The sequence below is a fragment of the Choloepus didactylus genome, chromosome 20 (assembly GCF_015220235.1).
Source record: "Choloepus didactylus isolate mChoDid1 chromosome 20, mChoDid1.pri, whole genome shotgun sequence".
Classification (NCBI taxonomy): domain Eukaryota; kingdom Metazoa; phylum Chordata; class Mammalia; order Pilosa; family Megalonychidae; genus Choloepus; species Choloepus didactylus.
This window is the reverse complement of record NC_051326.1, coordinates 49,524,397-49,548,146: the sequence shown is the minus strand read 5'-3', so window position 1 is coordinate 49,548,146 and position 23,750 is coordinate 49,524,397. Positions and strand designations below refer to the sequence as shown.

General features: G+C 38.3%; 1 protein-coding gene across 20 annotated transcripts in view; it reads left to right on the top strand.

Annotated features, from left to right (window-relative positions):
• MYT1L (myelin transcription factor 1 like) overlaps nt 1–23,750 on the top strand; it is a 578,669-nt gene that overhangs the window by 332,489 nt on the left and 222,430 nt on the right. For all 20 annotated transcript variants that reach the window (XM_037812732.1, XM_037812728.1, XM_037812736.1 and 17 more), the window contains one exon: nt 21,494–21,653. The gene's annotated coding sequence lies outside the window, so the exon portion shown is untranslated. The remainder of the gene's footprint in view (nt 1–21,493; nt 21,654–23,750) is intronic.

Below are 23,750 nucleotides of genomic sequence, written 5' to 3'. Positions count from 1 at the left end.
TATGATGCACTTTACTTGCTCTTAGATATGTTTATTTTCATTTAAAAAGGGCAGTGAAGTGATCTATTATTGATCTGACCCTTCTGTAATAGTTCATTGCATAGATAGATAGATAAAAGTTATAGATAAAAGTTATGGATAAAAGGTATAGGTGTCCAAAACCCTAGTTACATAGATTGAATCCCTACAAGATCAAATAATGTTGTGTATTTAGCAAATACTTCTTAAACATGCATATTTATTAAACTGTTTATGTAGGAATAACTTCACCTGTGACATGAAACAATCGAACATCTGCAGGGAGGGTAGCAGTTCTTCAGAAGCTTGTGGAGATCCAACCAGTGGGCATTTTGCAGAAACCACAGGAGCATGTTATGTTGACAGAATTTAATTACTCTCCTTGGCACCCACCCAAGCCAGCAAGTTCTCACCTTTTTGTAAGAATTGCCCCTTATTTTTGAGTACTTCAATCAAGATAGAACTGGAGTTAGTGGACAGGGGGACAATCTGCCTACAGTGTCACCCAACCTTCAGAACACTCACATGACTTGAAATTGTGCTCATCTGGAAGCATCCTGATCAACAGCCTAAGTTACATCCAAACTAGGATTGTAGCAAAGGTAGCACATGTCTAAATGCCCTCACATGCCTATCAACAATTGCTGTGCTGAGAGCTAAAAGACTTAGCTTGGATACAAAGTGTGATCTTGGGCACAACTTTTACTTCTCTGAGCTTCAAGGGGTGTCAGATTTGCTTACCTACCCTAGTAAGTGTTAGGCAGAGGTAGAATCCAATTTCTTGGTGAGTGACAATTGGATATACTCTAAGATGCGATTGCTAAGGGGCACTCTTTGGCTAAGATCAGAAGGGCTGGTAATGGGGATTCAAAAAAATTATTCAAGGGGAAGTATAACTCCTAAAATTCATGGAGAAAATGAAGCCTGAACCTTAAGGGAATCTGACTCAGGCATCAGAGGCAGGTATAGGCTTGGTCCATGATAGCTCAGGACGTTTTGGTTGATTCACTCATACCCCCTATGTGATTCTTGAGGAATCATATGAATCTTAAAGGTAACAAAGTTAGTAAGTAGCAGAGCTGGAATTCCATCCTTGCTCTTACAAGGATATAATTCTTGAGAAATGATGGTTAAGCTATTGTTGGATAGTTCCAGAAATGGGGAATTTATTAACTTCAGAACAGCCCATTATATCTTTGGATCAACTCCACATTGATCTTCCAAGAAGATTCCAGAATATATGAAAACTTTACCAAAATTATTGAATTTATTGGTAGAATAACAGGATACTAGTAGAGTGGCACCCCTTGAGTGGGCCTTTCATCCTAAAATGCTGCCTCGATAAGCAGTAGGCTCTGGTGGAGCAACCAGACAAGGCTTAACTTCCGCACACTACATAGCTTTTACATATGCAAGCAAAAGTTTTCAATGAAAAGTCAACCTCCAGACTTCCTACCTTATAATTTCTTGGCTCACAGTAAGCAGCCCATTTCATTCTTCTGAATGAAGTGAGTTTTTCCCTTAGACCTGAAGAATTATATATGAAAATGGTGTTTCTTGATTTCCAGCTGACTGCACTTCTCACCTACTGGCACCTTCTATACGGATGAACATCTATAAAAGTAGGAAAAATAGGATAATCCACCCAGGAGTTCTGACAATAAGGGAACTACCTTGGCATACTCTTCTTTTTATCCTATAAATACCCAAAATGCGAAAGGAGAGTTTTTACACAGCTTCAGAATAAACTTCAAAATACAGTGGAGAAAACAGACAAGTAAGACATTACAAGGCAATGTGATAATTCATTTTTCTGTCTGAAATAAGAAAAGGTATGTAAAAGAAAACCTGAATGAAGCATAATGAATGAATGAATGAACGTGATGTTTTATGATAAAAAGAAAGCTCAGTGGGAGATGTATGACACTTAGGCAAACACTTCTCCCAGAAGATAATAATTGACTGGATGAGAGAGAGAGGAGGGAGGGAGGGAGGGAGAGAGAGGGAGGTGATCTGCACAGAGGGATGCTTGCAAAGTTGCAAAGACACAAGAGGTGTGAAAAGAGGAAGGAAAATGACACAATAGCATGGTATTAGGAGAGGCAGTGCTTCAAGTGGGGCTGGGCAGGTGGGCAGGAGACAAGTCATGAAGGTCTGTGGTACATCACTCTGGGGTGTTGATTGATCTTGAGGGTGATAGAGAAACAGGAAAAAATTGTAAGCAGGAAGAACATGTGATCAGTTTTGCATTCCACAAAGATTTGTCTTACAAACATGTAGAACACGGACAGAATGGGAGCTGGGTCAAGAACACCGGGAAAAGAAGACTGTGGGCACCAGGGAAGAAGCAATAAGACATGAACTATGGTTGGTTATGGCTGTAGGAATAAAGAAATAGAAAAAGGAGAAAATTTATTTGAGTGATATGTGCAGGGTAGACTTGAATGACCTGGGAAACAGTTGGATATGGGAGGTAGGGGAAAAGAGGGGCATTTCTGACATGGGTGATACCTTACTATTCACAAACATAGTGAACCTAGAAGAAAGTTTTAGTGGGTATTTAATCAGTTGTCCTTCAACCTGTTTTGTTTTTTTAATGGCATATCAGAAATATCTAAGTAGAGAAGTCTAAATGTCACTTGGAACTAAAAGTGGAGCTGAGTTGAGAGATGTGGAGTAGAGGGGAAGATACAAGAGTTCACAGTACTTAGATAAGGTTGTGGAAATAAATCAAGCTCAACTGGAAAGCAGTGGATGTAGCACTCAAGGATAATAGCTTCAAATTTTGGAGAGGACGTAAGCTTCAATTTGTGATGACATAGTGGCGTAGGTTGGTTCTTAGTAATTCCCAAGGCTAGAGTGTTCATGCCCGATATTTCTCCTGAAAAACATGTTGTTATTTTTAAGTGCCTGTGGTTATGAATAATGCCAACTGACTACACTGCTTTCTAATTAGTAAATTACTGTGGAGTATTGCTTCTGGGAGTCCTTTAAACATATCCAAATATTCTCATAGGTGACATGAAACTCAAAGGTAACCTAAAACTAAAAAGTGGTACCATGCTACAGACCAAATGAGGTATATACTATAATGTGGAAAGTTTATTAGTATTTAATCTGAAATTCAAACTTTTTTTTCTTTGCAACTAGTATCTTGAAAGATTTTGTCAGCATATGATTGTCATAAATGGAGATGAAGAATTAAGCTGGAAGAGATCAAGGCAGGCCATTGTCTTAGTGGCAGCCCTGAGGATTATGTTAGCAGCACAGAATCAACAGCCACTGAAATATAACACATCTAACAGAGTCAAGTTATCATGAAGAAAATATCCCTCCATTGGCCTAGACCCAGATTTTTCCATCTGTGATTCACAAATCAGGAGTGAGTTGTGCAATCAATCTGGGGAGTTGAGAACAATAAAGTATAAAAAGTAAAAATGAGCTGGAATGGAAAATATCAGAGGGCATCATACAAAGTAAGAAAAAGTTTTGATTTGTGAAATGCTTGCTTCAGTTTTAGTTCCAATTTTTAATATCATATTCACAGTTTGCACACACTGGATCTAAATGTCAAATATATATATTATTATAAATCATGTTTTTTAAAAAGTCACTAGCCTAGTCCAGTATAGAAAGATAAAGCCAGGCCCCTGAGTAAGGGAAATGGAAGGTAAAAGCAACCCCATTCAACAAAGGAAAAATGTGCAGTGAGAATATTAGGAGCACCGACCCTGGCCCCATGTCTTTTTCTTAGCTGAATCACTGTTTGCAAAGTGGCAATGCCCTCTAAAATGATGCACATGGCACCTTAGCACTTTTCACTATGTTATTCTTGACCACATGATTTCAGGGTAAACTATACTTTGTTTTCTGGTTTATTCCTAAGCTGAACAATATGGAAAAATTATTTAACCTCTTTCCAAATTTCTGTTTGGCATCTGCAAACTGGGGATGATAACATTGACTTCACATAGTTGTAAATATTAGAGGCAATGTAGGGAAAGTGCCTAGCACCGATCCTGCACATAGACACATTCATTCATTCACTTTATTTCATTTCATTCCATTATTGAGTATGCATTTATTTGGTACTTTTTATGTGTGAGATATTACTCATACAAGGTGAGGCATGGTCTCTAACCCCTTATAAAGGCAAATAATCACCAAAATAAGTGTAAATGTGTAACTTTGACAGATGCCATAAAGTAGACTTCCACAGTGCCTTGAGAACCCATAAGAGGAAACATGACCCAGTTGTGGATGTCAGGACAGGATTCTCCCAAATGTGATCTGAAGGGAGAATGATAGTTAACAGAACAAGGGTAGAAGGAAGAGTCCATTCAGGACAGGGGCAATTGAAGAGGAAACACTTGACAAACACATGTAATAGTCAACTTAGCCTTTCTACCCATGAACTCATGATCAAGAATCACTGGTCATCTGCAGAAAGCCAGTAACACTTAGGAGAATGACCAATATGAATAAACAATCACTAGCCTCGGGAAGAAGCAGAAATAGAAAATAGAAGAGACCTAAATAAAATTGTACATAATATCCTCAGCAATATTGTATCCAAAGAACATAAAAAGACTGCGATGAGAAAAATTTTCATACAGTGGAGAAAACTTACAAACACTAACTCAGCCAGGTGAGCAAGGCCAACATCAAATGTGATGTCATGTGAAAATATTTGATTTTGATATGACATGAGGAGAATGGCACTTAACCTCTGTGATCTTCCTCCCTAAAACCAATAGCTCCAGTCTGAGCATGAGGAAAAACATTAGAAAAATCCCAGTTGAGGGACATACTACAAATGTCTTCAAAAACAAGGAAAGTCTGAGAAACAGTCACAGCCAAGAGGAACCTAAGAAGACATGACCAGTTAATGTAATGTGCTGTCTTGGATGGCATATTGGAACAGAAAAAACGACATTAGGTAAAAGCTAAAAAAAAAAAAAAAAAAAAAAAAAATTTCAGTAAATTATTACCTTACTTCATAATGATGTATTAATATTGGCCCATTAATTGTGACAAATCTACCATACTAATGTAGGGAAAACTGGGAATATATAGAAACCCTCTGCACTATGCTTGCAATTTTTCTGTAAATCTAAAACTATTCCTAAATAAAAGTTTATTTTTAAAAAGTATCAGAAAACACTAACAAAAACTAATTTGGGAAATGAACATATGACTCCTGAAACTTTGAAATGCAAATGAAGAACCCAAGGATAAATTTGAATAAATTTGAGAAAACCTAGAATGTAGAGAAGAAAGAAAAACAGATGAAAAAATATAAAGCTAAGATATATGGAAGATTAATTTAACCAGTCCAAATCCAGTTAGCAGAAATTCCAAAAAGAGACACTAAAGAAAATAAATGGGGAAGAAATTACTGAAGAAATGAGAAGAAAATTCTCACAGATTAACAGGCTTCAGGTTGTATGGGCCCATTGAATTAGGCAGTCAGAATGAAAAAACAAGTCTCACGCACCTAAACATGTGCTCATAAAATTTCAGAAAACCAAGTATAAAGAAGAGATTCTAACTGCTGTTTAGAGAAAAAAATAGGGCTTCCAATAAGACTTCAGATTGGCCTCAAGATTGGATGCTAAAATGGAAGCAGCACCTGTATAGTTAGTTCTTGGGAAAAATTATTTTGTACTTTGAATTTCATATGTGAGAATAAAACTCAGATTTTTCAGGAGATGCAGGGACTCTGAAAGTTTACTTCTAGGTCTCACTCTGAATAAGGACCTGGGGCTGTGTGTCAACAAAATAGAAAAGAAATCTAAAATAGAAAAAATTATGAGATACTAAAACATTAGAATTAACCTAGGAATAATTCCCTTCAAGGAATTTACAATCTACAAGAGATGACAAGTAAACACAGTAGGCAATTAAACACAGTGTGATAGTAGCTATGACAGGGGAGGCGCCAGTACAGCAAGATAATATATAATATAGCGTTAATTATATAGTCCAAGTCTTTTCTTTTCCTTTCAAGATCTTTGTATGGACACTTGGGAATGTATTTATTTCAAAAGCAAATAAACAGAAATAAATTCGGACTGAAACCTTGATTTACTAAAATAAATTTCCCAGAGGAATTTTAATGGTAAAAAAATAAATAAATAAATTGAGGAACTACAAAGAGGAATTCTGACAGGTTCTTAATTCTGTCTGTGGAAAGGATTTGATAAGTTCCTGACATGGCTGTAGGGGGAGAGGGTGCTACCAGCCTGTTTCTGTTCTTCTCTAGTGAGGGAAGGATTTGGGCTTTGTGCAGTAAATATTCTGTTGTAGAGTCACATGAAGCTATCTTCTGATTAAAGTAATGTTCACATGCAAATAATTTGCTCTCTCTCATTATTATTTCCTATTCTTCCCTTTTCTTTTTTTGAGGGGCATTGTCTAACAAGGTTTTATTATTAACAAAATACAAAACCCACAATGAATATTCTTTCATTTATATGAGAGCTTTAGTAAATAGGAATCTCAGATACAATTGAATTTTTGCTAATAGTATTAGTTGTGTCATAATTAATAGCTTGCTTGTCACTCACTAATATATTATTTAATTGTTTAATTTTTAAATATTATGAGTTATTTATATGTTTCTTAATAATATGACTAAAATTCAGTTGAATATTAGCTTTAAAATTCTTCTTTTTATAACCCTAATTTTATAAAAGAATTTACTGAAAAAGGTAAAACATACTGCCTATATCAAAACGTTAAAACTAAAACTGTTGCTGTAAATATATTGTCATATTAATTTTTGTTTTGATAGATTGTTACTGTTTTTCTTGTTTATACATTTTTTATAAATTTAATTATAGCATGGAATTTCTATTTTACACAAACATTTTACATTTTTTTCTTTTTGTTCTTTCATACATTCTCTTTTTATTTATACCCAAAACGATTTTTATTTTTGCATATTTAACATTGGAATCTCTGTTGATCTAATTTCTCTCTATTCTTCCTTTGAACTTTCCTTTGAATTTATGTAGTACAATCTTGTCTATCTTGTTTTACACTGAGTTAGTCAAGTCTAACCAAATGCCAGATAGGAAACTGTCAATGAATATTGGTGTAATGAATTACTAGTATTCTTTTCGAAGGAGCCACATCACATTTATGAGTGAGAAACTAAAACCCAGAAATATTATGTAGGTATCTAAATAAATAGATAGCTATTCCAATTTGCTAAGACTGCCAGAATGCAAAATTCCAGAAATGGATTGGCTTTTACAATAGGGGTTTATTAGTTCACAAATTTAGAGTTCTAAGGTCATAAAAGTGTCCAAACTAAGGCATCAACAAGAGGATACCTTCATTGAAGAAAGTCCAATGACGTCCGGAACACCTCTGTCAGCTGGGAAGGCACGTGGCTGGAGTCTGCTGGTCCTTTGCTCCTGGGTTGTGATGCTTTCAGCTTCTGATTCCAGTGGCTTTCTCTTTAAGCATCTTTTTCTTTCTTTGATCACATTTTTTAATAACATGGCACAGTTTGTATGTCACAAGAAGTCTCCGCCTATGAGAACATGCTGAAGATTCAGTCACTTTACTTTTCTTTTCACATAGGATCTAGAAAGGACTTTATTACATACAGGATAAATAGAAAAAGGTCTGGATTTCACATCTTAGCTTAGCATCTCCAAATGTCTGTCTGTATCTCCAAGTGTCTAGGTCTGTGTCAGCTCTTAGCATTTTCTCTCCAAGCATCTCTCTGCTCTCTTCAGAATGTCTCTGCCTTTTATCTTCTCATAGAGGATGCCAGTAAACTAACTGAAAACCCACCCTGAAGGGTGAGGTCACATCTCCTTGGAAATAATCTAATCAAAAGTTCTCACCCACAATTGGGTGGGTCACATCTCCATGGAAGCAACCCAATAAAAAAATCCCACCCACAATAGGTCTGTCCCCACAAGATTGCATTAAAGAACATGGCTTTTTAAGGGGTACATAGCAGATTCATACCAGCACAATAACCATAATTTATAAAAGCTACTACCATTTATTGAGCTCTTGTGATAAACTAGGTACTTCATGTATATTACTTAATTTAAACACTGACAAATTCCATACATGGAAATTAATGCTTGTAAAACAATTTGCTCATATCATGAGGTAGTAAGTGGTAGTGCCATAATAACCCATTCTGTCTCTTTTCAAATCTTTTAACCATTAAACATTTTACTGATTGCTTGAGTCACTTGTATAACATCTATGATCAATTAAACATGTGCAGTAGCATATGTCAGTGGGATTTTTTTTGACCACCAAATCAACAAATCTTTATGTGCCGGTTTGAATGTATTGTGTCCCCCAAATGCCATTATCTTTGTAGTTTTGTGGGGCAGAAGTTTTTGTGCTGGTTGGATTTGCTTGGAATGTGCCCCACCCAGCTGTGGGTGATGATTCTGATGAGATGTTCCCATGGAGGCGTGGCCCCGCCCATTCAGGGTGGGCCTTGATGGATGGAGCTATATAAATGAGCTGACTCGGGGGAGGAAACAGAGTGCAGCTGGGAGTGATGTTTTGAAGAGGAGCAAGCTTGCTAGAGAGGAACGTCCTGGGAGAAAGCCGTTTTGAGGCTGGAGCTTTGGAACAGACGCCAGCTGCCTTCCCAGCTAACAGAGGTTTTCCGGACGCCATTGGCCATCTTCCGGTGAAGGTACCCGATTGCTGAGGTGTTACCTTGGATGCTTTGTGGCCTTAAGACTGTAACTGTGTAGCGAAATAAACCCCCGTTTTATAAAAGCCTATCCATCTCTGGTGTTTTGCATTCTGCAGCATTAGCAAACTAGAACACCTTATTTATCACCTACTATATGCCAGGCACATAGTCTACAAAGACAAAGACAAATGAAAAAGAAGGCTTGAGAACCTAAGATGGCGGCTAGGTAAGACAGGGCAAAAAAACACCTCCATGAAAAATACTAAATAAAAACCAGAAAGTGACCCAGAACTCCCAATTTCGGCAATGCACCAGCTGGACAAGGTCTGCCAAAACCACAGGGACCGTGCACTTGGTGAAACCAGGAGTCTGCACTCTGAAACGAGTGAGTAAGCCGGCTGAAAGTCTCATGGCTACACTGCGGTGTGGGGAAACTGGGGGTTGGCATTTGGAGACGGACTAGTACTTTTAAAAAAAAAACAAAAAACCCAGGAGCAGCTACAGTTTCAATGGTGAGAACCACACAGTGAAGCATGGGAGGAGCGGGCTGTGCCAATTTCTCAGTGTCTGGCGTGGAGGATAGACCACTGCTGATTCCCTCAGGGCCGGGGGGCAGAGGGAAGAGCCATAAGGAGAAAGAAACCACGCTGCTTGCAGCCAGCTCCCCGAGGGGCTGGAGACACTCCTGCCCGGGGCCATACCCACAGCCCAGAGCCGCTCCAGGAAACCCAGTGTGACGGGGAGTGTATCCTATGGCACCATGCACACACCACAATATCGGCTGTGGATAGTGGCCTTGGGTGCAAACACAGCTAGTTGTCCCAGAGCTGGGAAGGCAGAGCTGTGCGAAAAGGGGGAGGGTTGAGATGCCCCATTCAGCCATCTTTGCATCAGGCTGGGAGTGCCCCTGCATGGCCTGGCAGCCCGGGGCTTCCCTTGAGGGACGGTGTTCACTTGTGACATAGCACAGCCTTCCCTCAGCAGAGGTCCTGGAAGATCACAGCTGAGAAGGGGGACCCGCTCAGAAAACCCAGGGATGCTATGTCAATGCCAGGGACTTGTGAGTAAGTGGCAGAGAAAATCTGGGGCAAAACTGAAATGAAGACTAGACTCTTGCAACAGCCTTGAATCTCCAGGAACACCTGGGAGGTGTAATTATTAAAGCTGCCCTGCCTCTCTAACCACCCAGACACATGCCCCACAAGTTGTATTTTTTACAACTTGAAAGAACCCTATCAAGAAAAGCAAATGCCAAGAGGCCAAAAACAACAGAAAATCTTAAAGCATATGATAAAACCAGACAATATGAGAACCCAATCCCAACACCCAAATCAAAATATTAGAAGAGACACAGTACTTGGCACAATTAATCAAAGGACTGCAATCAAAGAACGAGAGCATGGCACAGGATATAAAGGACATGAAGAAGAACATGACACAGGATATAAAGGACATAAAGAAGACCCTAGAAGAGCATAAAGAAGAAATTGCATGAGTAAATAAAAAAAAATAGAAGATCTTATGGAAATAAAAGAAACTGTTAGCCCAATTAAAAAGACTCTGGATACTCATAATACAAGATTAGAGGAAGTTGAACAATGACTCAGTGTCCTAGAGGACCACAGAACAGAAAATGAAAGAAAAAAAGAAAGAATGAAGAAAAAAATTGAAAAAATTGAAATGGATCTCAGGGATACGACAGATAAAATAAAACGTGCAAAATTAAGACTCATTGGTGTCCCAGAAGGGGAAGAGAAGGGCAAAGGTCTAGAAAGAGTATTCAAAGAAATTGTTGGGGAAAACTTCCCAAACCTTCTACACAATATAAATACACAAAGCATAAATGCCCAGTGAACTCCAAATAGAATAAATACAAATAAACCCACTCCAAGACATATTCTGATCAAACTGTCAAATACTGAAGAGAAGGAGCAAGTTCCGAAAGCAGCAAGAGAAAAGCAATTCACCACATACAAAGGAAACAGCATAAGACTAAGTAGTGACTACTCGGCGGCCACCGTGGAGGCAAGAAGGCACTGGCATGACATATTTAAAATTCTGAGAGAGAAAAATTTCCAACCAAGAATACTTTATCCAGCAAAACTCTCCTTCAAATTTGAGGGAGAGCTTAAATTTTTCACAGACAAATGCTGAGAGAATTTGCCAATAAAAGACCTGCCCTACTTCAGATACTAAAGAGAGCCCTACCAACAGAGAAACAAAGAAAGGAAAGAGAGATATAGAGAATTTTAGCAGACATATATAGAACCTTACATCCCAAATCACCAGGACACACATTTTTCTCTGGTGATCACGGATCTTTCTCCAGAATAGACCATATGCTGGGACATAAAACAAGCCTCAATTAAAAAAAAAAAAAAAAACAATTGAATATATTCAAAGCACATTCTCTGACCACAATGGAATACAAATAGAAGTTAATAATTTTTGGTTTGTAACTCCACTATTTACTTCCTACATGATATAAAATACACAAATTCTAATGACAAATCAGTGGTTTTGGACTCAATGTAAAATATGTAATTTTTTTTTTTTAATCTTCATTTTATTGAGATATATTCACATACCACGCAGTCATACAAAACAAATCATACTTTCGATTGTTTACAGTACCATTACATAGTGGTACATTCATCACCCAAATCAATCCCTGACACCTTCATTAGCACACACACAAAAATAACAAGAATAATAATTAGAGTGAAAAAGAGCAATTGAAGTAAAAAAGAACACTGGGTACCTTTGTCTGTTTGTTTCCTTCCCCTATTTTTCTACTCATCCATCCATAAACTAGACAAAGTGGAGTGTGGTCCTTATGGCTTTCCCAATCCCATTGTCACCCCTCATAAGCTACATTTTAATACAACTGTCATCGAGATTCATGGGTTCTGGGTTGTAGTTTGATAGTTTCAGGTATCCACCACCAGCTACCCAAATTCTTTAGAACCTAAAAAGGGTTGTCTAAAGTGTGCGTAAGAGTGCCCACCAGAGTGACCTCTCAGCTCCTTTTGGATTCTCTCTGCCACTGAAGCTTATTTCATTTCCTTTCACATCCCCCTTTTGGTCAAGAAGATGTTCTCCGTCCCACAATGCCAGGTCTACATTCCTCGCCGGGAGTCATATTCCACGTTGCCAGGGAGATTCACTCCCCTGGGTGTCTGATCCCACGTAGGGGGGAGGGCAGTGATTTCAGCTTTCAAGTTGGCTTAGCTAGAGAGACAGGGCCACATCTGAGCAACAAAGAGGCATTTGGGAGGAGGCTCTTAGGCAAAAACATAGGGAGGCCTAGCCTCTCCTTTGCAGCAACCATCTTCCCAAGGATAAAACCTGTGGTAGAGGGCTCAACCCATCAACCCACCAGTCCCCTATGTCTGTGGTCATGTTAGCAACCATGGAGGTGGGGTAGGCAAATACCCCTGCATTCTCCACAGGCTCCTCAAGGGGGCACTACATCTTTTTTTTTCCCTTGTTTTTCTTTTTTTTTTTAACTTTCCCTTCTTTTTTAAATCAACTGTATGAAAAAAAAGTTAAAAAGAAAACAAACGTACAATAAAAGAACATTTCAAAGAGACCATAACAAGGGAGTAAGATAAAGACAACTAACCTAAGATAACTGCTTAACTTCCAACATGTTCCTACTTTACCCCAAGAAAGTTACCTAATACAGCAACATTTCTGTGAATTTGCTCCTACTATATCCATCAGAAATTAACAGACCATAGTCATTCCTGGGCATCCCCAGAACGTTAAATAGCTTATCTGTTCTCCTTGGATTATTGTTCCCCCTTCCTTAATTGCTCTCTATTGCTAGTTCCCCTACATTCTACATTATAAGCCATTTGTTTTACATTTTTCAAAATTCACATTAGTGGTAGCATATAATATTTCTCTTTTTGTGCCTGGCTTATTTCGCTCAGCATTATGTCTTCAAGGTTCATCCATGTTGTCATATGTTTCACGAGATCGTTCCTTCTTACTGCCGCGTAGTATTCCATCGTGTGTATATACCACATTTTATTTATCCACTCATCTCTTGAAGGACATTTGGGTTGTTTCCATCTCTTGGCAATTTTGAATAATGCTGCTATGAACATTGGCGTGCAGATATCTGTTCGTGTCACTGCTTTCCGATCTTCCGGGTATATACCGAGAAGTGCAATCGCTGGATCGAATGGTAGCTCTACATCTAGTTTTCTAAGGAACTGCCAGACTGACTTCCAGAGTGGCTGAACCATTATACAGTCCCACCAACAGTGAATAAGAGTTCCAATTTCTCCACATCCCCTCCAGCATTTGTAGTTTCCTGTTTGTTTAATGGCAGCCATTCTAACCGGTGTTAGATGGTATCTCATTGTGGTCTTAATTTGCATCTCTCTAATAGCTAGTGAAGCTGAACATTTTTTCATGTGTTTCTTGGCCATTTGTATTTCCTCTTCAGAGAACTGTCTTTTCATATCTTTTGCCCATTTTATAATTGGGCCGACTGTACTACTGTCATTGAGTTGTAGGATTTCTTTATATATGCAGGATATCAGTCTTTTGTCAGATACATGGTTTCCAAAAATTTTTTCCCATTGAGTTGGCTGCCTCTTTACCTTTTTGAGAAATTCCTTTGAGGTGCAGAAACTTCTAAGCTTGAGGAATTCCCATTTATCTATTTTCTCTTTTGTTGCTTGTGCTTTGGGTGTAAAGTCTAGGAAGTGGCTGCCTAATACAAGGTCTTGAAGATGTTTTCCTACATTATCTTCTAGGAGTTTTATGGTACTTTCTTTTATATTGAGATCTTTGGTCTATTTTGAGTTAATTTTTGTGTAGGGGGTGAGGTAGGGGTCCTCTTTCATTCTTTTGGATATGGATATCCAACTCTCCCAGCCCCATTTGTTGAAAAGACCATTATGACTCAGTTCAGTGACTTTGGGGGCCTTATCAAAGATCAGTCGGCCATAGATCTGAGGGTCTATCTCTGAATTCTCAATTCAATTCCATTGATCTATATGTCTATCTTTGTGCCAGTACCATGCTGTTTTGGCAACTGTGGCTTTATAACAAGCTTCAAACTCAGGGAGTGTAAATCCTCCCACTTTGTTTTTCTTTTTTAGAGTGTCTTTAGCAATTCGAGGCATCTTCCCTTTCCAAATAAATTTGATAACTAGCTTTTCCAAGTCTGCAAAGTAGGTTGTTGGAATTTTGATTGGGATTGCATTGAATCTGTAGATGAGTTTGGGTAGAATTGACATCTTAATGACATTTAGTCTTCCTATCCATGAACATGGAATATTTTTCCATCTTTTAAGGTCCCTTCTATTTCTTTTACTAGAGTTATGTAGTTTTCTTTGTATAGGTCTTTTACATCTTTGGTTAAGTTTATTCCTAGGTACTTGATTTTTTTAGTTGCTATTGAAAATGGTATCTTTTTCTTGAGTGTCTCTTCAGTTTGTTCATTTCTAGCATATAGAAACATTACTGACTTATGTGCATTAACCTTGTATCCTGCTACTTTGCTAAATTTGTTTATTAGCTCTAGTAGGTGTATCGTTGATTTCTCAGGGTTTTCTAGATATAAGATCATATCATCTGCAAACAATGACAGTTTTACTTCTTCTTTTCCAATTTGGATGCCTTTTATTTCTTTGTCTTGCCAGATTGCCCTCGCTAGCACTTCCAGCACAATGTTGAATAACAGTGGTGACAGCGGGCATCCTTGTCTTGTTCCTGATCTTAGAGGGAAGGCTTTCAGTCTCTCACCATTGACTACTATGCTGGCTGTGGGTTTTTCATATATGCTCTTTATCATGTTGAGGAAGTTTCCTTCAATTCCTACCTTTTGAAGTGTTTTTATCAAAAAGGGATGTTGGATTTTGTCAAATGCTTTTTCAGCATCTATTGAGATGATCAATTGATTTTTCCCTTTTGACTTGTTAATGTGTTGTAATACATTGATTGATTTTCTTATGTTGAACCATCCTTGCATGCCTGGAATAAACCCCACTTGGTCATGGTGTATGATTTTTTTAATGTGTCTTTGGATTCGATTTGCAAGTATTTTGTTGAGGATTTTTGCATCTATATTCATTAGGGAGATTGGCTGGTAGTTTTCCTTTTTTGTAGCATCTTTGCCTGGTTTTGGTATTAGATTGATGTTAGCTTCATAAAATGAGTTAGGTAGTGTTCCATTTTCTTCAATGTTTTGAAAGAGTTTGAGTAAGATTGGTGTCAGTTCTTTCTGGAAAGTTTGGTAGAATTCCCCTGTGAAGCCATCTGGCCCTGGGCATTTATTTGTGGGAAGATTTTTGATGACTGATTGGATCTCTTTGCTTGTGATGGGTTGGTTGAGGTCTTCTATTTCTTCTCTGGTCAGTCTAGGTTGTTCATATGTTTCCAGGAAATTGTCCATTTCCTCTACATTATCCACTTTGTTGCCATACAGTTGTTCATAGTATCCTCTTATAATTTTTTTAATTTCTTCAGGATCTGCAGTTATGTCACCTTTTTCATTCATTATTTTGTTTATATGGATCTTCTCTCTTTTTGATTTTGTCAGTCTAGCTAGGGGCTTGTCAATCTTGTTGATCTTCTCAAAGAACCAACTTTTGGTGATATTTATCCTCTCTATTGTTTTTTTTGTTCTCTATGTCATTTATTTCGGCTTTAATCCTTGTTATTTCTTTTCTTCTACTTGGTTTAGGATTGGTTTGCTGTTCATTTTCTAGCTTCTTCAGTTGATCCATTAGTTCTTTGATTTTGGCTCCTTCTTCCTTTTTAATATATGCGTTTAGTGCTATAAATTTCCCCCTTAGCACTGCTTTTGCTGCATCCCATAGGTTTTGGTATGTTGTGTTCTCATTTTCATTCGTCTCTATATATTTAGCAATTTCTCTTGCTATTTCTTCTTTAACCCACTGATTGTTTAGGAGTGTGTTGTTTAACCTCCAGGTATTTGTTAATTTTCTAAGTCTCTGATGGTTATTGACTTCTAATTGTATTCCATTGTGGTCAGAGAATGTGCTTTCAATAATTTCAATCTTTTTAAATTTATTGAGGCTTGTTTTATGTCCCAGCATATGATCTATTCTGGAGAAAGTTCCATGAGCACTAGAAAAGTATGTGTATCCTGGTGATTTGGGATGTAATGTCCTGTATATGTCTGTTAAATCTAATTCATTTATCAGATTGTTTAGGTTTTCAATTTCCTTATTGGTCTTCTGTCTGGTTGATCTATCTATAGGAGAGAGTGATGTGTTGAAGTCTCCCACAATTATTGTGGAAACATCAATTGCTTCCTTTAGTTTTGCCAGTGTTTCTCTCATGTATTTTGTGGCACCTTGATTGGGTGCATAGACATTTACGATTGTTATTTCTTCTTGCTGAATTGCCCCTTTTATTAGTATGTAGTGGCCTTCTTTGTCTCTCAAAACATCCCTGCATTTGAAGTCTATTTTATCTGAGATTAATATTGCTACACCTGCTTTCTTTTGGCTGTAGCTTGCATGAAATATTTTTTTCCATCCTTTCACTTTCAGTTTCTTTGTGTCCCTGTGTCTAAGATGAGTCTCTTGTATGCAACATATTGATGGTTCATTTTTTTTGATCCATTCTGCGAATCTATATCTTTTAATTGGGGAGTTTAATCCATTTACATTCAACGTTATAACCGTGAAGGCATTTCTTGAATCAGCCATCTTATCCTTTGGTTTATGTTTGTCATATTTTTCCCCTCTGTCTATTAATATCCTTTATTGTACCCATACCGAATCTCTTTAGTACTGACCCTTTCTCCAAGTCTCTCTGTCCTTTCTTTGTTTCTCTGTCTGTAGGGCTCCCTTGAGTATCTCCAGTAGGGCAGGTCTCTTGTTACCAAATTCTCTCAGCATTTGTTTGTCTGTGAAAAATTTAAGCTCTCCCTCAAATTTGAAGGAGAGCTTTGCTGGATAAAGTATTCTTGGCTGGAAATTTTTCTCACTCAGAATTTTAAATATATCGTGCCACTGCCTTCTCGCCTCCATGGTGGCTGCTGAGTAGTCACTACTTAGTCTTATGCTGTTTCCTTTGTATGTGGTGAATTGCTTTTCTCTTGCTGCTTTCAGAACTTGCTCCTTCTCTTCTGTGTTTGACAATGTGATCAGTATATGTCTCGGAGTGGGTTTATTTGGATTTATTTTATTTGGGGTTCGCTGAACATTTATGATTTGTGTATTTATGTTGTTTAGAAGATTTGGGAAGTTTTCCCCAACAATTTCTTTGAATACTCTTCCTAGTCCTTTACCCTTTTCTTCCCGTTCTGGGACACCAATGAGTCTTATATTTGGACGTTTCATATTATCTATCATATCCCTGAGGTCCATTTTGATTTTTTCAATTTTTTTCCCCATTCTTTCTTTTATGCTTTCATTTTCCATTCTGTCATCTTCCAGGTCACTGATTCGTTGTTCAACTTCCTCTAGTCTTGTACTATGAGTGTCCAGAATCTTTTTAATTTGGTCAACAGTTTCTTTAATTTCCATAAGATCATCCATTTTTTTATTTAGTCTTGCAATGTCTTCTTTATGCTCTTCTAGGGTCTTCTTGATTTCCTTTGTCTCCCGTACTATGGTCTCATTGTTCATCTTTAGTTCTTTGAGTAGCTGCTCTAGGTGCTGTGTCTCTTCTGGTCTTTTGATTTGGGTGCTTGGGCTTGGGTTATCCATATCGTCTGGTTTTTTCATATGCTTTATAATTTTCTGTTGTTTTTGGCCTCATGGCATTTGCTGAACTTGATAGGGTTCTTTTAGGATTTGTAGACCAATTGAAGTCCTTATCTGTAATTTATCAGATCTACAGCTTCGTGGAGTACACTTTCTCTAACTAACCAGCAGGTGGCGTCCACGAGCCACCTGTTCTCCACAAGCCAGTTCTCCCCTGCTTTGCCTTTTTGGTGAGTGGGGGAGTGAGTCTTGTGGGGTCCAATTGGTGTACCAAGCTTGCGTGTGTAGTTGGTGTTGCTTGCCCTGTATATGGGGCGTGTTTCTGGGCAGTCAGGGAGGGGGGGATGGCTCTAACAATCAAATCTCCCTGGTGATCCTAGAGTTTTAAAGCTGCTGCAATAGTCTAATCCTTCAGTTCAGTCCTGCCACAGTTTGTCTCTGCCACTGACCCACAAGTGCTTGGTATTGGCGTATGGCTCCTGAGACTTGCAAGTGGGCCCCTCTTCCAGGCCGTGCACCCTGGGTCCTCTGTTGAGGGATGACTGTGCTATGTCACAGGTGAGTGCCGTCCCCCCAGGGCAGTTCTGGGCTGCTGGGCTGTGTAGGGAGGCTCCCAGTCTGCTGAAATGATGGCTGAATGGGGCTTTGTTAATTCACACTGCTCTGCCTTCCCAACTCTGGGACAATCAGCTGAGGTTGCAGGGAAGGCTAATGTCCACGCCCAGTTTTGTGGTGTGTGCCTGTTATTTGAAGCACTTCCATCACACTGGGTTGTCTGGGGCAGTTCTGGGCTATGGGGCTGGTGATGGGCAAGAGTGTTTCCTGTCCACCAGGATGATGGCTGTGAGTGGACACCCCCCTTTTCTTGGGAAGTTGTGGTGTTTAGTGAATTTTCTCAGCCACTGGATTATTGCGTTTTGTCTCAGAGCTCTCCTAGTTCTGCTCTTGACTTGACCTGCCCAAATTGAAATTCTTTGAAGCTTTCTGTATTGGGTTTCTTAGAGTAATTGCTTTAGAAAAAGAAAAAAGGATTAAAAAAAAAAAAAAAAAAAAAAAAAAAAGGGCCCTCCTCAGAGATCTAATGGGTTATTGAAATGCTAAGAGGCAAAGCAACCAGGGCCATTAAGGAAAGGTCCACAGGGCAGAGAGATCAGCTTTTCTTTGGGATTTGCATATGCGCCTCAGGGCCCTTCCCCTTTCTATGTTCACCAGAACTCCAAAAATCCTCCGCTTTTATTTTGGAGTTTTTCGTGCTGTTTTTTTCTACGCCTGTCTCCTCTCTGCTGGGCTGGCTGCTCTCAGATTCTCTGGTGTCTGGTCTCAGTCTATCTATGGTTGGAGTTTGGATCAGTAGAATGAGATTCCGATAAGGGCTGCCACTGCAGTTCTCCCTTCTTCCCGGAGCTGACAGCCCCTCCTCCCACGGGACTGAACCTGGCAGGGAGGGGCGCAGGTCCCCTGGCCGCAAAAACTTACAGATTTCGCTGATCTCAGCAGTTCCACGTTTTCATGAGTGTTGTATGAAGTATGCCCAAACGCAGATTGCTCTGTGGTGTCCAGTCTACGCAGTTCCTGGCTTTCTACCTACTTTCCTGGAGGAGTAACTAAAACATACAGCTCACCAGTCTGCCATCTTCAAAATATGTAATTTTTGACAAGAACTATATAAAGGTGGGGGAATGGAGGAGTATAGGAACATAGTTTACGTGTGCTATTGAAGTTAAGTTGGTATCAAAGAAAAACAAGATTGTTATGGATTTAAGAGGTTAAATTTAAGCCCCACAGTAAACACAAAGAAATTATCAGAGAATATGACCATATAGATGAAAAGTAGAGTATGGGTTATGAGAAGTGGGGGGGAGGGGGGTAATGGGGAGTTAAGAAATGAGTGTAGGGTTGCTGTTTGAGGTGAAGGGAAATTTCTATTAATGGAAGGTGGGAAGGTGATAGCATTGCAGCATTCTAAATGTGATTAATCCCACTAATGGAATGCTAGGGAGGGGGTGGAATGGGAAGATTCAAGCTGTATATATGTTTCCACAATTGAAAAAAAAAAAAAAATACAGTCTAAATAGATGACAATTGAATGCCAAGGATGATCCTGGATGGGATCTGAGGATGGAGGACAGGAGGCTCAAAGGGACACAGTTGAGACATAAGAAAAAAAAAAAAAGGAAATATGGAATGTAAGCTTTGTATCAATGTTGAATTTCTTGAACTTCTTACCTGTGCTTAATGGGATTGCATAAAAGAATGTTCTTGTTCATGGGAATTGTACATGTGAATTATAGTGTATGTTCAAGGATGTGTGCAGCTTGCTCTCATATGTTCAGAAGACAGAGCAATAGATGATGGATGATAGGGAGGGAGGGAGGGAGGGAAAGAAAGAAATGGTGGTGTGACAGGATGTTAAATTTGGTGGATCGGGTTATCGGGAGAGTGGGGAGGGTATGCTGGAGTTCTGTGTCTGAGGTTTGTATTGTTTTTGCAACTGTTCCTATAACTTTGAATTTATTTCAAAATAAAATTTAAAAAAAGTAGTGCTTGATTTGAAGTCATTCACAGTCCAGACGATTGGACAGATGAAAAGCTACTAATAGTGTTTCAGGAAAATGATTATAGCCAAAAGAAGGGGTGTGGAAACATTCTTTTTTCAAGAAGTTGAAAAGAATAAAGAAAAATCTGGCCTAGTTCCTTTCTGTTTTGGAGAACCAAGAATCAGTGTAAATCTTCTGTAATCTGTATTATTATATTCTTGGCAACACATACATGTTCAAATATTTATTGTTTGTGTGGATCAAATTATTCCTTAGAAAAAGGAAGTATTTGAGGAAAGGATTCACAGCTCAGTTCCTAATGGTCAACAGAAGATCAGGCTTGTCAATTTTCTGTTCAAAGGAAGGGATTGCTGAGTTCTGGAAAAAACTACCCTATAATAAGTCCCTTTGTTTCTTACTTAACTATGTAGCAACTTGTTGCTCTAATGAAAAATCACAGAGAGAGTTGATATAATATTTTAATGTTACAAATGTCGTAATGGTTAACCATTTTAAGCTGATTAACTCAAATGTCAATATTAAATTGTAAATTCTAGAGAGCATCACCTACAAGCATTTCCATGCTCTTACTTCATTTGACCTGTAAGGATATTTAAAACATTGCAAAGGTTTTTGTTCTAGTAAAACTCAAGATCCATAAGCACTCAAAACTTTTGAACTGCTATACATAGAAATTGTGAGAGGCAAGTTTGTCTTCCTTACACCCCAGCACCACCTCATCACCCACAGTCTCCTCCAGGACAACCAGGACTTAAATTTCTTGCTCTGTGGCTCACCCCTTTAGGATTTGGCCTGAGAATTTGTTTCAACAGGATTTATTGCAATGGGAGGAGTGCTAGATTTGCAAATGAGATTTTAGTTTCAGTGGTCTCTGTTCTGACTAGCTGCATAGCTTTGAGTAAATATTTCAACTCCCCTAGTGTCCGTCTCTTCATTTATAAAATTAGCATAAAGTTTGGTTGATGGCTGAATGACATATTCGATAAAAAAAATTTTGCAGATCTTCTGGCTCTGTAACTTTAGGAGACTAGCCCAGTTCTATAACTTCTGAAGTTCCTGGAGAAATCACAGAACAAATAATGTTCACAATGCAGGTTCCAGTTTGCGACCCCTGGCATATTGATGTGTGGGCTGATTCCACCTTAGATCTAGAAAATAGTCCACTTAAGAATGCCCCAAAGGCATCCACTTAAGCCAAAAACTCATGGAACCTTTTCAAATAGAGCAGAATCTCTCACAGTCTGCAGAACTGACTTAGTTCCCAGGGAATGAGACTTTCTGGGCCTGCTGGACCCAGACAGAACCATCTGACCAGGTCCCAGGAAAGACGATTTCTCAGAGACAAAAGAACAGGACTCAATTCTAGGAGAGTAATTCAGAAGGGGGATTGTCCATGGATATAAAAGGACATTTGATCTCTAGAGGAAGCTGTAAGATCATTACTGCCAGTTGCAAGTAATTATTTTTCTTCCTAATGGGTCGGTTTTAAGCACTAAGTGCTTGATATTGGTTTTCATATTTTGCAGATGGAGAAATCGAGGCACAGAGAAATTAAGTGACTTCACCACAGTCACAAGCTGGAGAAGACCAGGGTTAGAACTTAGAAAGGACTCCTGACTCTCGAGCCTGTGTCTTGCCCGCTGAGTCACGCTGCCTCCGTTCTTAGAAGAGAAGACTTCCTGCAAGGTAAATGGTAACCCCTTTCCCTTTGGTTATATGCAGTCTGCAGTGAAGTAAGATCGCCCCTCATTATACAATGGTTTTATGCACTGTGACTGCATACAAAGTACTAAATAGCAGTACTCACATTTTCTGGCATGGAATAAATGTCTGTTCTGGGCCACCATTCCCAGCAAACTAATTCCTTATGCAATGAAGTCCTCATCCTCTTGACTCAGAACTTCTCTATATCTTTACTTTATCTATCTTCCTTCTATCCTGCTGTAAAGCACCCCCTACTTTTCCTTTTCTAAGCCCTTATACTTTTTTTTTTTTTTTTTTTTTTTTTTTTTGCCTCCCCCTGTCTTTGTATCTATTACCTCTTCCTCTCTGGTGGTCAGATCAACCCTATACTGAGATTAAAAAATCTCTTCTTATATCTCTTAACTAATCTCTGTTCCTTCAAAGCTTGTCTTAGGCAGAGTATTCTCAACCTCTTCCTTGCCTTTTGCATCACCTCTTCACTATACTGCCTCTTGAAATTTGGATGTTGTTCCTACCTTTCTCCTGAACATCTCTGCAGAAATCCAACATTGATCTCTTTAGTAACAAATTCACAGAATGTCAGGGTGGAAGAGATTTTAAACAATTAGGGCCACATACCATCATCTGATGTGTAAGGCTTCTGTACATCGACACCATACCAAGACGATTTTACCTATGCTTCCACTTCCCAGAGATAGTACATAACCAACAGTGGACTGTTTGCAGTCTTCAGGCTTCAAGGTTTTCTAATCACAACTTGCATGCTCCATCCTTTTCCCCTTGAGTCCCTCTAGAACTTTACTCCTCTATTGCCTTCTGTTCTATATTGTTTCTTTAGGGTCTCTTCCTATCATTTGAATAAATTTCTTCTGTCAATGTTTTTGTTTTTGTTTTTGTCCACTCCTGACCTGTGAAAGCTCCTTGAGGTGAGGGGTGTGTCTTATATAGCAATGTATTTTGGTCATTGAGAAGGACATGGCTGACATATGAACAGATGGCCAATAATTATCTAGTCAATGAAAGGATAGTTACCACACAGTGTGATATCAAGTCATCACACAACTCAGTACTAACAATATCACTCCTTATATATGTAGTGTACTTTAAAATTTACAAAGTTCTTCCATGTATTATGAGTTCTCTCACCCATCTGATCTTCATGTTAAGCCTGTGAGGAAAGACACTGTTCTTATTTAATTGATGATTAAACTGAAATTCTAAAAGATAGAGGGACATAGTAAAGGCGAAAAAAATAAGCAGTTTTTTTTTAATAATTCCTAGTCAAGCCCTCTCACTCTAAAATTCTATAACTATTCAAAACATTTCAGTTGCTGAAAATTTTCCATGTAATACTGTAAATTGCCTTCCCTGAACATGGGCACAGCTCACAAATTACGCATTATTATTACTTGTAAGCATAAGCTTCCCTACTTTTTCTGTTCTTTATTTTTCCAGCATTTTTACTCCCTAAAAATTATTTTTTAAAAACTGGAATTAAAAAAGTATGAGTCACAATGATAGCTACAAATACCGATATAAATGGACAGTTTTTCTTAATGTATTCATGTTTTTTTCTGTGTCAAATAATAATCCAGATACAGTTTCAGAAGTCTTACAGAACTGTTCATGAATATAAAGCATTATTTACTACATACTGAAAGCAGTTCTTTACTCACAATTGTAATATTTATAACTATTAAAAAGAGTTGTGTTCTTTTTCTTTCTTTGTATCAGAGAAGTTGTGAGTTTACAGAAAAATCATGCATAAAATACAGTGTTTCCTATTGTTAACACCTTCCATTTGTGTGGAACATTTGTTACAATTGATAAAAGCACACTTTTATAGTTATACTATTAACTATAGTCCAAGGTTTAACTAAGGGTTCAATAACCATATTTTGCGGTCCCATTGAATTGTTTGTTTTAAATTTTTATTCCAGTAACATATATAAAACCTAAAATCTCCCCTTCTAACCACAATCAAATATACAATTCAATGCTGTTAATTACATTCATAGTGTTGTGCTACCATCACCACCATCCATTACCTATGCTTTTCCATCATCCCAAACAGAAATT